The following is an 18,657-nucleotide window of genomic DNA, read 5'->3' as shown; positions in this document are numbered from 1 at the left end:
CGTATAGCTGAACGTTCCAAGTATGATCACAAAAAATTTCATTTTCCTCCTGCAAAAAATAAAAAAAATAGAGACGACTGTGCAAAACTCTTGACCGCACTTTGTAAGTAAACGACAGTACCGTTACAAGGTGCAAAAAAGATCTGCTAAAGGCACTGGCTACATTACGCTTGTACGTATGCTTCCGGAGTGTTACTTCGCACTATACCAGATGGGACTAACAGAAAACATCGAAAAAATTCAATGAAGGGAATCTCGTTTTGTACTACCGCAAATAGCAGGAGAGAGTCATACACTCCTGGAAATTGAAATAAGAACACCGTGAATTCATTGTCCCAGGAAGGGGAAACTTTATTGACACATTCCTGGGGTCAGATACATCACATGATCACACTGACAGAACCACAGGCACATAGACACAGGCAACAGAGCATGCACAATGTCGGCACTAGTACAGTGTATATCCACCTTTCGCAGCAATGCAGGCTGCTATTCTCCCATGGAGACGATCGTAGAGATGCTGGATGTAGTCCTGTGGAACGGCTTGCCATGCCATTTCCACCTGGCGCCTCAGTTGGACCAGCGTTCGTGCTGGACGTGCAGACCGCGTGAGACGACGCTTCATCCAGTCCCAAACATGCTCAATGGGGGACAGATCCGGAGATCTTGCTGGCCAGGGTAGTTGACTTACACCTTCTAGAGCACGTTGGGTGGCACGGGATACATGCGGACGTGCATTGTCCTGTTGGAACAGCAAGTTCCCTTGCCGGTCTAGGAATGGTAGAACGATGGGTTCGATGATGGTTTGGATGTACCGTGCACTATTCAGTGTCCCCTCGACGATCACCAGTGGTGTACGGCCAGTGTAGGAGATCACTCCCCACACCATGATGCCGGGTGTTGGCCCTGTGTGCCTCGGTCGTATGCAGTCCTGATTGTGGCGCCCACCTGCACGGCGCCAAACACGCATACGACCATCATTGGCACCAAGGCAGAAGCGACACTCATCGCTGAAGATGACACGTCTCCATTCGTCCCTCCATTCACGCCTGTCGCGACACCACTGGAGGCGGGCTGCACGATGTTGGGGCGTGAGCGGAAGACGGCCTAACGGTGTGCGGGACCGTAGCCCAGCTTCATGGAGACGGTTGCGAACGGTCCTCGCCGATACCCCAGGAGCAACAGTGTCCCTAATTTGCTGGGAAGTGGCGGTGCGGTCCCCTACGGCACTGCGTAGGATCCTACGGTCTTGGCGTGCATCCGTGCGTCGCTGCGGTCCGGTCCGAGGTCGACGGGCACGTGCACCTTCCGCCGACCACTGGCGACAACATCGATGTACTGTGGAGACCTCACGCCCCACGTGTTGAGCAATTCGGCGGTACGTCCACCCGGCCTCCCGCATGCCCACTACACGCCCTCGCTCAAAGTCCGTCAACTGCACATACGGTTCACGTCCACGCTGTCGCGGCATGCTACCAGTATTAAAGACTGCGATGGAGCTCCGTATGCCACGGCAAACTGGCTGACACTGACGGCGGCGGTGCACAAATGCTGCGCAGCTAGCGCCATTCGACGGCCAACACCGCGGTTCCGGGTGTGTCCGCTGTGCCGTGCGTGTGATCATTGCTTGTACAGCCCTCTCGCAGTGTCCGGAGCAAGTATGGTGGGTCTGACACACCGGTGTCAATGTGTTCTTTTTTCCATTTCCAGGAATGTAGATATGTTGAGCGAACTGGACTGATAGTCACCCTTGTTTTTGCTTCGAGACCTTTCACGAAATTCCAGTCAGCAACTTTGCCCCTCCGAATGCCAAAATATTTTGTTGACTCTTGCCTATATAGGAAGAAGTAACCATCGTAATAAAATAAGAGACTTCGCACTGAAAGATTTAGGTGTGCATTTTTCCAAGAGCTGTTCGATATTGGAAAGTTCTTGAAATAGTTTGAAAATGGTTCTTTACACCCTCTGTCAAACACTCAAGCGTGAATTGCAGAGTAATCATGTAGATGTAAATAACCAAGAACGCATCCCACTGACGCAGCCTATTATATTGTACGTGTCGCAACATTCAGGGACACTGTGCAATCTCGTTTATCCGAATTAGAGGTAAGCATGGGTCATATGGACAATCGAAAATCTGGATAATCCGTAAATTCAAAAAATATTAGAAAGACACAGCTTAAATGCCATAAAAACTCACATTATAAGAGCCTCGTGCTCTGCAAAACTGAAGGAGGAAATAGATAAAATATCATATTAACTGCTAGGTGGAGACGTGAGGTCGCTGGGACTGTAGCCGGCCGGTGTGGCCGAGCGTTTCTAGGCGCTTCAATCTGGAACCGCGCGACCGCTACGGTTGCAGGTTCGAATCCTGCCTCGGGCATGGATGTGTGTGATGTCCTTAGGTTAGTTAGGTTTAAGCAGTTAAGGGGCTCCGGAAAGGCTCAAAATCATGAAAAGTTCAATTTTTACTTTTTTGCGTTTTCTGAATCTGCAGACTATTACCTTTTAATAGATATATAATTTATTCAATTCCGAAGACTACAACTATTTTTAAATTTTTTTTGAAATGTGTTCTACATGGGCGTGACCCACTGTGGCGCTGTTAAACTGCTGTCAAATGGTGTTATTATTAACGTCCGTGTTCATCAGGTACATTTTAGTGATGTGAGATAAAGTATGTGTTGTGGCTAACCTGTGATGGTTCAATATATATCGCTGGTGTGATTGTCGATTGTTTCATGTTTATTTACTCTGTCGTTATCTCGAAAATATTCGTAATTAATTCTGTTTCTTGAGTCTCTGTTTTGTTGAAGTATAATAATGAGTAAAAGTAAAGTTATTAGAAATCCTCTGAAGGCTTTTAAGAAAAGGAGAAATGTTGGAAAGCCAAAGGTATGTGTTATTACTGTAAACAATAAAGACGATAACCAAGTGAGTGAACCTAACCTCTCAAGTACACCTGCCCATAGCAGTCAAAGTGGGAAAGAAAGTACTTCACAGAAGAAGCTTGGTTCAATGAGTGAAAATTATGAATGTTTTATGGGCGAATCGGATGTGAATGAAATATTTGATATGTCGGTTCTCAAAGGAATTTTTTCAAACTGTGTAAGATGTATTCATTGTAGTGAAGTTGGTCTGGAACTCTCCATAATAAAGCACGTAGGACTTGCTAGTGAAATACAACTGAAATGTGATAAGTGTTCATACATGACCACCTTTTGGAACAGTGTTGCAGTAACTGCAACTGAAGAAAATGGTAGCAAAATCTACGAACACAACAACGAGCGATGCTTGCTTTAGACAAGGAACGCCTTCGGGCTGCAGACAGGGCTGTAAAGAGTCTAGAAATACAAGCAAGAATAAACAGGAGGAGGAACAAGAGGAAGCTGGAGGAGGAGTTTGCAGAGGATGAAGATAATCCATCCTATGGACCTGGATTGCACTAAAAAGTTAATCCAATCTTTGTCGCTCGATTCCCAAAACTTTTATTTTCTCATACTAATTACATGTTTTGTAAGGATCTTCCAAACATATTTGTTTCAAACTTTCAGTAAATGTTACACAGTACCTTCTGCATAATTTAACACAGCCTTTTTCCAAAAAACTGTATATTTGTGAATGGATAAATAAAAAATTGCAAAAAAATGTTGTGAATTTTCATTACAATTGAAAAAAAATCATCTTTAATAACTGAACTAAAATTTTGTAAAATCCCTGTGTTAAGTTGTAGCCCATATTCCAATAAATAATCTGTAAAAAGTTCAACTTCCTACCTCAAATACTTTGTGAGGAAAGATGTAATTTATAAGCGTTATTTTAACATTGCAAGTATAGGGCGTTCCGGAGCCCCTTAAGGACACTGTGGTGTTCTTCCTTACACATTTGGATGACTTCAGAGGGTGGTGAAACATCGAGAGTCGGGAAACTGGAAGAAGGATAAATTGTGACTAGTGAAGCCTAGCAGTTTGGTATTGCTCACAGCATTGTGTCACATCCATGGGATCGTTCCGAAACACAGGCACTGCTGCCCAAAGGAGAGGAGGTAGTCGACTGAGGTGAATTACAGCAGCAGATGACTGCTACATTGTGCAACAGGCAAGAGAGGATCCGCGGCAATCAGCAGGTGCAGTTCCAACGACATTTAACAGGACTACAAGGCACGTGTGCTCTTCTCGGATGAAAGCAGATTCGGTCTGAGTAGTGATTCTGGACTTACGAGGCTTGTTTCTTTTTTAGTAAGATCCGTTTGAACATAAGTACACAACGAAAGATTATTTCAAAAAGGTAAATTTATTTTCAGAAAGTACTACATACTTCACTCTAGCTGCCAAGTTTGTTCAAACACGTATCATACCTCTCATCCAATTTCAAAATACCCTCATCATAAAAACTTGCTGCCTGCTCAGATTTTACTGCCGTTTTCATGTCGTCATCATTGTAGTAGTTGCCACTGAGTTGTGGTTTGAGGTGGAGGAACAGATGGTAATCGCTCGGCGCAAGATCAAGACTTCCCAGCCAAAACTGTCCAAAAAATCGCGGGTCTGACCTGCAGTGTGAGGTCATACATTGTCATAGAGAAGGACAATTCCCTTTGTCAGCATGCCATGTCTTTTGTTTTAAATCACTCTGCGTAGCTTTCTCAGGGTTTGGCAGTATGCTTCTGGATTGATCGTGGTTCCTCGTTGCATGAAGTCGACCAACAAAACACAATGCCTATCCCAAAACACCGACACCATGATTTTGCGCTGGGACAGAGTCTGTTTGGCCTTCACCTTCACAGGTGTGTGTGTGTGTGTGTGTGTCAGTTCTATGCTCTGTTACTTCGATTCGGGCGTGATATGCGAAACCCATGTTTCGTCTCCGGTTACGATCTGACTCAAGAAGCCGTCACCTTCTTCGTGATAACGACTCAAGAACTTCATCACACACTCAAATCTTTGGTATTTGTGGTCCTCTATTAGGAGTTTAGGGGCCAAACGGGAGCACAGTTTCCTAAACTTTAGGTGTTCAGAATCAATGTTGTAAAGCAATGATCTCGACACGTCAGGAAAATCGTTTGAGAGACCTGTTCTCACTAATCCTCGCTTTAACTGAAGCCACCAAATGGTCTGTAATCAAAGAAGGTTGACCGGAGCAGTCCTCATCATGGACGTTGTCAAGGTCATCTTTGTATTCTCGTACCCACTTACGCACTTTGCTTTTACTCATAACAGTATCAACGTACACTTCGCAAATCTGTCGATGAATTTCTGCAACAGACAGGTTCCTTGCTGACAAAAACCGTATCACTGAGCGAACCTCACACGCGGCGGGCGAGTTGATAGTCTTTAAACATTTTGAAAGCACAGAACAGAACCGTACAGGTTAGCTACAGAGCTGAAAAAGAGCACAGTTGTTCTTGAGCCACGCCGGTACGCGAAGCAAGCGCTCGTTGCGGTATGCTCGCGAACTACTGGTGTCTACAACAAAACGGACCTTACTTAAAAAACACGCCTCGTAGCCTCGTATGGGGACAGCTGGGAATTCGTAATGCACCCTGTAACGCTGTCAGACATTATCAGTTTGGTGGTGTGGGTGATACGATGTTGGGAGGCGTGAAGTTGTATGGACATACTGACCTCCAACTCTTTGAACGTGCCGGCCGAAGTGGCCGTGCGGTTACAGGCGCTGCAGTCTGGAACCGCAAGACCGCTACGGTCGCAGGTTCGAATCCTGCCTCGGGCATGGATGTTTGTGATGTCCTTAGGTTAGTTAGTTTTAACTAGTTCTAAGTTCTAGGGGACTAATGACCTCAGCAGTTGAGTCCCATAGTGCTCAGAGCCATTTGAACCATCTTTGAACGTGTTACACTCACCGGTCAACGTTATTGTGACACTGTACTCCTTCCCCACGTGCGGCTTTTCACAGGTGCATTCTGCCCTGCCTTCATATTTTACAGGTGACATTGCGCAACCGCATTGAACAGCGCCAACGGGGGAGACCCTGGAACGGAAAGACAGCTTACAAATGCACATTACATAGTGTCGGTTGGAACAGCGACCAATAAACTTTAGAAATAAGATATGTCTAGTCTACAATCGTAATTTTTTATTTTGGTCTGCTGGCTACCGGTTTCGACACATAGTTCAAAATGGTTCAAATGGCTCTGAGGACTACGGGGCTTAACTACTGAGGTCATCAGTCCCCTAGAACTTAGAACTACTTAAACCTAACTAAGGACATCACACACATCCATGCCCGAGGCAGGATTCGAACCTGCGACCGTAGCAGTCGCGCGGTTCCGGACTGAAGGGCCTAGAACCGCTCGGCCACTCAGGCCGGCGACACATAGTTGCCTGAGGATTGTAGTGTGTACCGAAACCGATAGCCAACAGGCAAAATTAAAAAATATTGCTTCGATAGACTAAAATACACAGGGTGTAAATTTTAAGTTGACAAACGAGAATAACTCGAAAAATAAGTATCACTCGAAAAAATGTGTAGAATCCTAAGGTGATTATTTTCTAGGGGGTGCTAAAATTAGCCCGCCACCCCAGACCTCTGGGGGTGGGGCGGGAGGCAACTTTAAAATTTCAAATGGGAACACCCACTTTTTATTACAGAATCAGATTCTACGTAAAAAAAAGTGCATTTTGTCTTAAGCATTTGCTTTCATTCTTGCTAGTTGGTGCTGTAGTTGAAGAAAATCCATGTTCTCAATTTTGCATGGAAAATGGTTGCGGATAGATAAAAAATGCTTATTTACTCCGTAAATTTTGATTCGCTAAAACTAAAACTGCCCCTCTTCCACATAGGTGGCGGTTTGAGAGAGAGGAAATAAGAGTTTTACAAATGTTGACCTAAATATTAATTTTTTCTGCAAATTCGGATAAGTTTTGTTTGTTTCGTGATCATGAGGCGACACAACTTTTAACTATCAAACAAATCATCTGACTAGTTAACTAACTAACCAAACATAATTAAAAGTTGTGTGGCCTCATGACCACGAAGCAAAGAAAACTTAACCGCCGAATCTGCCGAAAAAAATTAATATTTAGATCAACATTTGTAAAACTCTAATTCCTCTCTCCCAAACCCCACCCTATGGGGAGAGAGGGACAGTTTTAGTTTTAGCGAATCAAAATGTATGAAGTAAATAAGTATTTTTTATTGATCCGTAACCATTTCCCACGCAAAAATGAGAATATGGATTTTCTTTAATTACAGCGCCAACTACCAAGAATCAAAACAAATGTATAAGACAAAACATACGTATTTTTTATGTCGAAACTGATTCTGCAATAAAAATGGGTGTTCCCATTTGAAATTTTGAAGTTGCCTCCCCAGGCGGCTGGGATGGCCGACTAATTTATCACGGGGATGTCCTCCTTGAAAATAATCAACTTCGGATTCTACACTTTTTTTGTGTGAAGCTTATTTTTTGAGTTATTCTGGTTTGTCAACTTAAAATTTACACTCTGTATATTTCTAAAGTGGCCGTGTCCCTAACTTAAATCCGATCGAGCACATGTGGGATGAGCTGGGGAGAGTATCGCAGCACGTCCACATGCACCAATAAGTATCCAGAAATTTTCAAGCACACTGGTGGAGAAATGAAACGCCCTACCACAAGAACTCGCTGCCAACCTTGTGGCCAGCACGGGAGCACACTGCAGTGCATGCATTGCCGTCCGTGATCACATACCTTATTAAGAACCAGGGAACAATCATAAATCGGGGAGACGTCAGTGTAATAATTGTCGTTGAATAAAATTTCATATCTGTTCGTCTCACTGCGCATTTCTTTCAATTACCTTCTGTACTATACAGTGGCATTTCTTTCGATGTATCGTGCAAGTTTCATAGAGCTTCACTGAAAGGGTGCCTGGTGGTGAGGTGAAACTAGTCCTCTGATTTGGGTAAAACCTGTATCTCAATGTTGCGAAGGTACACACCACCCCCAAGAACTGTCACTCTCCCCGTTCCACGCGAGAATATATGAATGCAATCCATGGGTTGACCCCTTTACATAAGGTACAATATAATGATTAACCTCCCGCCCCCCCCCCCCCCCCAAAAATGTGATTATACACTCCTGGAAATTGAAATATGAACACCGTGAATTCATTGTCCCAGGAAGGGGAAACTTTATTGACACATTCCTGGGGTCAGATACATCACATGATCACACTGACAGAACCACAGGCACATAGACACAGGCAACAGAGCATGCACAATGTCGGCACTAGTACAGTGTATATCCACCTTCGCAGCAATTCAGGCTGCTATTCTCCCATGGAGACGATCGTAGAGATGCTGGATGTAGTCCTGTGGAACGGCTTGCCATGCCATTTCCACCTGGCGCCTCAGTTGGACCAGCGTTCGTGCTGGACGTGCAGACCGCGTGAGACGACGCTTCATCCAGTCCCAAACATGCTCAATGGGGGACAGATCCGGAGATCTTGCTGGCCAGGGTAGTTGACTTACACCTTCTAGAGCACGTTGGGTGGCACGGGATACATGCGGACGTGCATTGTCCTGTTGGAACAGCAAGTTCCCTTGCCGGTCTAGGGATGGTAGAACGATGGGTTCGATGACGGTTTGGATGTACCGTGCACTATTCAGTGTCCCCTCGACGATCACCAGTGGTGTACGGCCAGTGTAGGAGATCGCTCCCCACACCATGATGCCGGGTGTTGGCCCTGTGTGCCTCGGTCGTATGCAGTCCTGATTGTGGCGCTCACCTGCACGGCGCCAAACACGCATACGACCATCATTGGCACCAAGGCAGAAGCGACTCTCATCGCTGAAGACGACACGTCTCCATTCGTCCCTCCATTCACGCCTGTCGCGACACCACTGGAGGCGGGCTGCACGATGTTGGGGCGTGAGCGGAAGACGGCCTAACGGTGTGCGGGACCGTAGCCCAGCTTCATGGAGACGGTTGCGAATGGTCCTCGCCGATACCCCAGGAGCAACAGTGTCCCTAATTTGCTGGGAAGTGGCGATGCGGTCCCCTACGGCACTGCGTAGGATCCTACGGTCTTGGCGTGCATCCGTGCGTCGCTGCGGTCCGGTCCCAGGTCGACGGGCACGTGCACCTTCCGCCGACCACTGGCGACAACATCGATGTACTGTGGAGACCTCACGCCCCACGTGTTGAGCAATTCGGCGGTACGTCCACCCGGCCTCCCGCATGCCCACTATACGCCCTCGCTAAAAGTCCGTCAACTGCACATACGGTGCACGTCCACGCTGTCGCGGCATGCTACCAGTGTTAAAGACTGCGATGGAGCTCCGTATGCCACGGCAAACTGGCTGACACTGACGGCGGCGGTGCACAAATGCTGCGCAGCTAGCGCCATTCGACGGCCAACACCGCGGTTCCTGGTGTGTCCGCTGTGCCGTGTGTGTGATCATTGCTTGTACAGCCCTCTCGCAGTGTCCGAAGCAAGTATGGTGGGTCTGACACACCGGTGTCAATGTGTTCTTTTTTCCATTTCCAGGAGTGTATGTAGGGCGTTCTAATAAGGTTCATTAATTACTGAAATGATAGTGCGATCTATTATCACAATGACATTTATTAAAGAACAAATAAACCCATTCTTCAATTGTTATGACGATACATGGTTATTCAAATACACGACAAGTGCGAGGGTAATCCCAAAAGTAAGGTCTCCTATTTTTTTATAAGTACATAGACCTGTTTATTTCTACAATGGTTTACATCAGTTTACAGCTTGAACATTAAGCTATTTTTCGACGTAATCACCATTTCCGTCGGTTCATTTTTGTAGACGCTGTGGCAGTTTTTGTCTGCCCATGTTATACCAGCTCGTCGCCATGCTGTTCATAAAGCTATGAACCTCTTCTTTCACCTCGTCGTCGGAGCTGAATTGCTTTCCGACCAAATGTTCTTTTAACTTAGGGAACAGGTGATAGTCACTGGGCGCCAAGTCAGGAATATAGGGCGGGTGGGCGATTATGTTCCACTGAAACTGTTGCAGGAAAGCAACGGTTTGCCGAGCGATGTGTGGGCGAGAGTTGTCATGGAGAATGTGTACACCCTTGCTCAACATTCCTCTTCTCCGGTTCTGAATTGCCCGTTTGAGTTTTATCAGAGTCTCACAGTATGTTGGAATGCCAAAATTTTTGAGAAAAAATTTAAAGGTACTGGGGAAGGTAAAATGAGGCCGTTGGTATCCCACATTTCAGTCAGAGTCTTTTAAATAAACAGTAACATTTCGCATTTTTTGTGCTCTGATGGGCACATCTACATCTACATCTACATGATTACTCTGCAATTCACATTTAAGTGCTTGGCAGAGGGTTCATCGAACCACAATCATACTATCTCCCTACCATTCCACTCCCGAACAGCGCGCGGGAAAAACGACACCTAAACCTTTCTGTTCGAGCTCTGATTTCTCTTATTTTATTTTGATGATCATTCCTACCTATGTAGGTTGGGCTCAACAAAATATTTTCGCATTAGGAAGAGAAAGTTGGTGACAGAAATTTCGTAAATAGATCTCGCGGCGACGAAAAACGTCTTTGCTTTAATGACTTCCATCCCAACTCGCGTATCATATCTGCCACACTCTCTCCCCTATTACGTGGTAATACAAAACGAGCTGCCCTTTTTGCACCCTTTCGATGTCCTCCGTCAATCCCACCTGGTAAGGATCCCACACCGCGCAGCAATATTCTAATTGAGGACGAACGAGTGTGGTGTAAGCTGTCTCTTTAGTGGACTTGTTGCATCTTCTAAGTGTCCTGCCAATGAAACGCAACCTTTGGCTCGCCTTCCCCACAATATTATCTATGTGGTCTTTCCAACTGAAGTTGTTCGTAATTTTTACACCCAGGTACTTAGTTGAATCGACAGCCTTGAGAATTGTACTATTTATCGAGTAATCGAATTCCAACGGATTTCTTTTGGAACTCATGTGGATCACCTCACACTTTTCGTTATTTAGCGTCAACTGCCACCTGCCACACCATACAGCAATCTTTTCTAAATCGCTTTGCAACTGATACTGGTCTTCGGATGACCTTACTAGACGGTAAATTACAGCATCATCTGCGAACAACCTAAGAGAACTGCTCAGATTGTCACCCAGGTCATTTATATAGATCACGAACAGCAGAGGTCCCAGGACGCTTCCCCGGGGAACATCTGATATCACTTCAGTTTTACTTGATGATTTGCCATCTATTACAACGAACTATTACTACGAACTGTGACCTCCCTGACAGGAAATCACGAATCCAGTCGCACAACTGAGACGATACCCCATAGGCCCGCAGCTTGATTAGAAGTCGCTTGTGAGGAACGGTGTCAAAAGCTTTCCGGAATCTAGAAATACGGAATCAACTTGAGATCCCCTGTCGATAGCAGCCATTACTTCGTGCGAATAAAGAGCTAGTTGCTTTGCACAAGAACTATGTTTTCTGAAACCATGCTGATTACGTATCAATAGATCGTTCCCTTCGAGGTGATTCATAATGTTTGAATACAGTATATGCTCCAAAACCCTACTGCAAACCGACGTCAATGATATAGGTCTGTAGTTCGATGGATTACTCCTACTACCCTTCTTAAACACTGGTGCGACCTGCGCAATTTTCCAATCTGTAGGTACAGATCTATCGGTGAGCGAGCGGTTGTATATGATTGCTAAGCAGGGAGCTATTGTATCAGCGTAATCTGAAAGGAACCTAATCGGTATACAATCTGGACCTGAAGACTTGCCCGTATCAAGCGATTTCTACTTCTAAGAAACTCATGCTAGCAGCTGTTCGTGTTTCAAATTCTGGAATATTCCATTCGTCTTCCCTGGTGAACGAATTTCGGAAAACTGCGTTCAGTAACTCCGCTTTAGCGGCACAGTCGTCGGTAACAGTACCATCGGCACTGCGAAGCGAAGGTATTGACTGCGTCTTGCCGCTTGTGTACTTTACATACGACCAGAATTTCTTCGGATTTTCTACCAAATTTCGAGACAACGTTTCGTTGTGGAACCTATTAAAGGCATCTCGCATTGAAGTCCGTGCCAAATTTCGCGCGTCTGTAAATTTTAGCCAATCTTGGGGATTTCGTGTTCTTCTTAACTTCGCATGCTTTTTCCGTTGCTTCTGCAACATCGTTCGGACCTGTTTTGTGTACCATGGGGGATCAGTTCCATCTCTTACCAATTTATGAGGTATGAATCTCTCAATTGCTGTTGCTATTATATCTTTGAATTTGAGCCACATCTCGTCTACATTTGCAAAGTCAGTTCGGAAGGAATGGAGACTGTCTCTTAGGGAGGCTTCTAGTGACACTTTTTCCGCTTTTTTAAATAAAATTATTTTGCGTTTGTTTCTGGTGGATTTGGAAGAAACGGTATTGAGCCTAGCTACAACGACCTTGTGATCGCTAATCCCTGTATCAGTCATGATGCTCTCTACTAGCTCTGGATTGTTTGTGGCTAAGAGGTCAAGTGTGTTTTCGCAACCATTTACAATTCTCGTGGGTTCGTGGACTAACTGCTCGAAATAATTTTCGGAGAAAGCATTTAGGACAATCTCGTAAGATATTTTCTGCCTACCACCGGTTTTGAACAAGTATTTTTGCCAACATATCGAGGGAAGGTTGAAGTCCCCACCAACTATAACCGTATGAGTGGGGTATTTATTTGTTACGAGACTCAAATTTTCTCTGAACTGTTCAGCACCTATATCATCGGAGTCTGGGGGTCGGTAGAAGGAGCCAATTATTAACTTCGTTCGGCTGTTAAGTATAACCTCCACTCATACCAATTTGCACGGAGTATCTACTACGACTTCACTACAAGATAAACCACTACTGACAGACACAAACACTCCACCACCAATTCTGCCTGATCTATCTTTCCCGAACACCGTCTGAGACTTCGTAAAAATTTCTGCAGAACTTATTTCAGGCTTTAGCCAGCTTTCTGTACCTATAACGATTTCAGCTTCTGTGCTTTCTATTAGCGCTTGAAGCTCAGGGACTTTCCCAGCACAACTACAACAATTTATAACTACAATTCCGACTGTTCCTTGATCCAAGCACGTCCTGTATTTGCCATGCACCCTTTGAGATTGCAGCCCACCCCGTACTTTCCCGAGGTCTTGTAACCTAAAAAACCGCCCAGTCCACGCCACACAGCCTCCGCTACCTGTGTAGCTGCCAGCTAAGTGTAGTGAACTCCTGACCTATTCAGCGGAACCCGAAACCTCACCACCCTATGGCGCAAGTCAAGGAATCTGCAGCCAACACGGTCGCAAAACCGTCTCAGCCTCTCATTCAGACCCTCCACCCGGCTCTGCACCAAAGGTCCGGCGTCGGTTCTGTCAATGATGGTGCAGATGGTGAGCTCTGCCTTCATCTTGTAAGCAAGACGGGCAGCCTTCAACAAATCAGATAGCCGCTGGAATCCAGAGAGAATTTCCTCAGATCCACGTCATTAGTGCCGACATGTGCCACCATCTGCAGCTGGCTGCACCCTGTGCTCTTCATGGCATCCGGAAGGACCCTTTCCACATCAGGAATGACTCCACCCGGAATACACACGGAGTGGACACTGGATTTCTTCCCCTCCGTAGCCGCCATATCCCTAAGGGGCCCCATTACGCGCCTAACATTGGAGCTCCCAACTACCAATAAGCCCATCCTCTGCGATTGCCCTGACCTTGAAGGCTGAGAATCATCCTCTGAAGCAGGGCAGGCAGCTGCATCTGGCTCAGCCAGAGACAGTACCTGAAACCTGTTTGTCAGACGCACTGGGGAGGCTTTCTGATCAGCCTCCAGGGACGTCTTTTGCTGCCTGCCACGCCTTGGAACGACCTCCCAATCAACCACAGACGAGGGCTCAGCCCCACTGCGGGCAGCAGCCGGGCCAATCACAGCAGCAAACCGATCTGGGGACAGACGGGACGAGGTTGACATACCCGTGATACCCAAGTCCGGCTCCCCACAGTGGTGCCCATTGACAACAGCCTCAAGCTGTGCTACCGAAGTCAGCGCCGCCTGCAGCTGTGAGCGAAGGGATGCCAACTCAGCCCTCATCCGAACACAGCAATCACAGTCCATGTCCATTCTAATCGATGTTGAACAACAGTTACTGAAACACCTAAAGAATGTATGAACTAACCTGTACAAATGCCTAACGACTGCGCTACAATCTGCCTGAATTTACGATTACAGTAACTAAAACTCGAAATTACACCTCCTATACGAAACCATGTAACAAATAAGTGAGCTAGGAGTATACGACTTGCTGCTGGCAGCTGCTTATCCAACGGCAGCAGGGGGCACACTGGCTGTGACCAACCGACACTGGCCATTCAAAACAACAACAGAAGACAAACGACTACGCGAATTTACACTATTCAGGCATTCTTTCTTCGTACCCAACTCTGAAGCGTTCAAAACCTAATTTCGAAACTTTCGTGCACCCGACTATTTTTGAAGTGAATGTGTGCTACTTTCTAATTGTTAGCAGTACCCAATTGTCGGGACATTGGCGCCCCGAGTAAGGCTAAGGAGACTGGGGACGTGGAAACACTTCTAAAAACCGGAACATCCTGCGGAATGCGGGACACCTGGTAACACTATAGTAGATGAATAGAAGATTAGGGTAACGTTCCGTCGACAATGTCATTAAAGAAACGAAGCACAAGCTTGGACTTTTTTTTTCGGTGGAGGATTTAGAGAACTAACAAAAAGTCTAAAATTTGATGAGCAGTCGTGGATTTGATTCGTCGTCCTCCAGTGTGCCAACACTGCAGTAGAGTCAGCGAAGAGGAGCCCTTGACGGCTGGCAGCACAGTTGTCAAAACTGAATTACGTGATTCGCTGAGGTCGTCCGTGCATGCCCACTGCAAATGTCAGGAATTTTCTCACACCAAATCTATTATAGCCTTGCGATGTGGTGCATGCGGTGATTTCATGGTCGACATAGGACTACCAGGTCCAAAAATAGAAAAATCGGACTCACCATTATATTTAGGCATACACTTTGTCCTAAAAGCTGGACTACCTATTTTAAATAGAAATAGACCCAGTTGGGTCTATGCGGTCGTTTGTTAAAAGTCGGTTACAGTCAGCTTTTTATGAGATCGAACTGAAACGTGCTTAAACTAAAAAAAGCATTCAGTAAACCGTCTTATTATTTGGCTGTTATAAAAACAACTAAGTGCTCTGCCGTCTTAATTGCTAAGTTTTCTTCCTATGGCAATCTTACGTCAAAATAAACTAAGAGTTTTTAATTAAACAAAATAAACGATTATCTTATCGTGGGATGGAAAACGCCTTTGTTTTAATGCTGTCCACCCTCAAATCCTGTATCATTTCAGTGACTCTCACCCCTTATTTCGCGATAATACAAAACGTGCTGTCCTTCTATGAACTTACTCGATGTACTCCGTCAATCCTATCTGCTAAGAATCCCACATCGCGCACAAGTATTCTAAAAGAGGACAGACAAGTGTAGTGTAGGTAGTTTCTTTAGTAGATGTGTTACATTTTCTAAGTGTCTTAACAATAACATGCAGTCTTTGGTTAGCCTTCTCCACAACATTTTCTATGTGTTCCTTCCAATTTAAGTTGTTCGTAATTGTAATTCCTAGGTATTTAGCTGAATTTACAGCCTTTAGATTTGACTGGTTTATCGTGTAATCGAAGTTTAACGGATACCTTTTAGCACTCATGTGGATGACCTCACACTTTTCTTAATTTACGGTCAATTGCCAATTTTTGCACCATGCAGAAATCCTTTCTAAATCTACATCTGATGACTTTACTAGTCGATAAACGACAGCATCATCTGCAAACAACCTAAGACGGCTGCTCATATTGTCTCCCAAACCGTTTATATAGATAAGGAACAACAAAGAGCCTATAATACTACCTTGGAGAACGCCAGTAATCACTTCTGTTTTACTCGATGACATTCCGTCAATTACTACGAACTGTGACCTCTCTAACAGGAAATCACGAATCCAGTCACGTAACTGAGACAATATTCCAAAACCACGCAATTGCACTTCAAGCCGCTTGTGTGGTACAGTGTCAAAAGCCTTCTGGAAATCTAGAAATGCGGAATCAATTTGAAATCCATTGTCAACAGCTCTCAACGCTTCGTGTGAGTAAAGAGCTAATTGTGTTTTACAAGAACAATGCTTTCTAAATCCGTGTTGACTGTGTGTCAATAGATCGTTTTCTTCGAGGTAATTCATAATGTTCGAACACAACATATGTTTCAAAATCATGCTGTATATCGACACTAATGATATGGGTCTGTAATTTAGTGGATTGCTCCTGCTACCTTTTTTGAATATTTGTGTGACATGTGCAACTTTCCAGTCTTAAGTAGGGCGAACGGTTGTATGTGATTGTTAAGTATGGAGCTATTGTATCAGCATACTCTGAAAGGAACCAAACTGGTATACAGTCTGGATCTGAAGACTTGCTTTTGTTAAGTGATTTAAGTTTCTTCACTACTCCGAGGGTCCGCGCCACATTAGCCGAGCGGTCTCAGGCGCTGCAGTCATGGACTGTGCGGCTGGTCTCGGCGGAGGTTCGAGCCCTCCTTCGAGCATGGATGTGTGTGTTTGACCTTGGGATAATTTAGGTTAAGTAGTGTGTAGGCTGAGGGACTGATGACCTTAACAGTTAAGTCCCATAAGATTTCACACACATTTGAACATTTTTGAACTACTCCGAGGGTATCTGCTTCTACGTTACTCATGTTGGCAGCTGTTCTTGATTCGAATTCTGGAACATTCACTTCGTCTTCTTTGGTGAAAGAATTTCGGAAGGCTGTGTCTAGTAAGCTGGATTTTCTGCCACAAACAAACAAATAATAACAATCATCTGTAGTTAAGTACTAATATTTTTCATTTGAACTCATTTTATCAAGAACGTCATTTTTCTTGGAAATCATTTCGCTGAATTTCCTGACAGTGTGATTTTAAATTACACAGCGACAACAACAACAACAATACCATCTTTGCGGTTTCGTTGGTTTTCAGTTTATTGCGTTACTATGTCCATTGGGCATTTATGAAAGAGAACACTCTTTCGATGTTGCAATTATGGCCTGGAACTGAAAGTGCTTTAATTGGGTGCGAAATTCACATGACTAGAATTTTAAGCAGCCTTCGGCAGTTATTTACATATTATTCACATTTACTCTAAATTCTTCCACCTAATTTTCATGTATCTCTAAGAATCGCCTAAAATACTGAGAATTTTGACTGGACAAAAGTTTTCTTCCAGTCTCTCAGTTACGTTAGCTACGACTTGTGAACAATGGTCAATGCCCTCATTAGCATAGGCTAAAGATATGAAGTATAGAGCTTTCGTATATAACCATAAAAGAATGCAAAAGCCATAAATAAATCTCAGAAAAGCCGCCCTCGAAAAAGTCTTTCATTGTTCTAATTGGCTTGCATAATGGTAGAAAGTACGCCTTTAATGGTTCGTGCATATGCAAAAGTCTCTATACAGCGGGATACATGACAGAGAAATAGGCATTTAGTCCTTCAGTGCTAGATCATCCGTTTAAAATGCATTTCAAACTCGGCGCATACATTTTTCAAATATTTCGTTCCTACTATGAAGCTGGCAAAATAATTGTGAATTTGCATCGCAATGCCGTCTACGGAAATGAGTAAAGAATCGGTAGTGTGATGACAGAATTGTTGAAGATGTGTGCAACACATCCAACTCCGATCATATTGTAGTTTTGAGGAACTGATTATAGTATACTACAAGCGTTGATTGTTCCACCTCCCTCATTGCCGCCAAAGTTAGCGTTCGTATAGTCCGCGCAAAACGCAATTAATGTCTCTATCAAGTTTTGCTCACTGATAACACTGTGTTTGTAATTTAATATGGTTTCTGTAGACTCGTTGGTTTGCGCCTTTAGGTCTACCAAAGGGACTTGAATTCACTTTCTCAGGATTAAAATATTGAGTAACTAGAGCGTTAAAACCTCTACAGTCTGTCGCGGAGCATTTTCGAAACACCTTTCGAATGTTTGTTGTAGTGCAAACGAGGCTAAAACTTTTTCACGGTAGTTTTAGCTTTTGTGCGAGAATATGTTACATACTTGTAGCGATTTTAGAATCCGGGAAGGATCCATTTACTAAGTGCATTTGTGCATTCTAGTGACTTAAAATATTAGTGATGTTTAATGACACGATAAAGCAGCGTCGGCCGTGGTGGCAGAGAGGTTCTAGGCGCTCCAGTCCGGAACCACGCTGCCGCTACGGTCGCAGGTTCGAATCCTGCCTCGGGCATGGATGTGCGTGATGTCCTTAGGTTAGTTAGGTTTAAGTAGTTCTAAGTCTAGGGGACTGATGACCTCAGATGTTGAGTCCCATGGTGCTCAGAGCCATTTGCACCATTTAATAAAGCAGCTTCTCTGGCACGAAGGCTTAGTTTTAAACTTACGGCGCATTTGACTCTGGTAGAGCCTGTGCTACGAACTCTTAATTATGTGTTTGTCGGTTTTTAAATGCTTTTTTAAGTCGGCTTTGCCTTTATGTGTGATGAAAACTGTTTGGTCAGAAATATCACATTTTCCTTCCCTTGGCTCTTTCCCAAATTTAAACATCTTGTACTGGCTTTGTACACTGTTAAAAAATAAGTATTTTCTC

The sequence above is a fragment of the Schistocerca serialis genome, chromosome 9, assembly GCF_023864345.2.
Source record: "Schistocerca serialis cubense isolate TAMUIC-IGC-003099 chromosome 9, iqSchSeri2.2, whole genome shotgun sequence".
In the NCBI taxonomy this organism is placed as follows: domain Eukaryota; kingdom Metazoa; phylum Arthropoda; class Insecta; order Orthoptera; family Acrididae; genus Schistocerca; species Schistocerca serialis.
Note: the sequence above shows the minus strand (reverse complement) of the source record.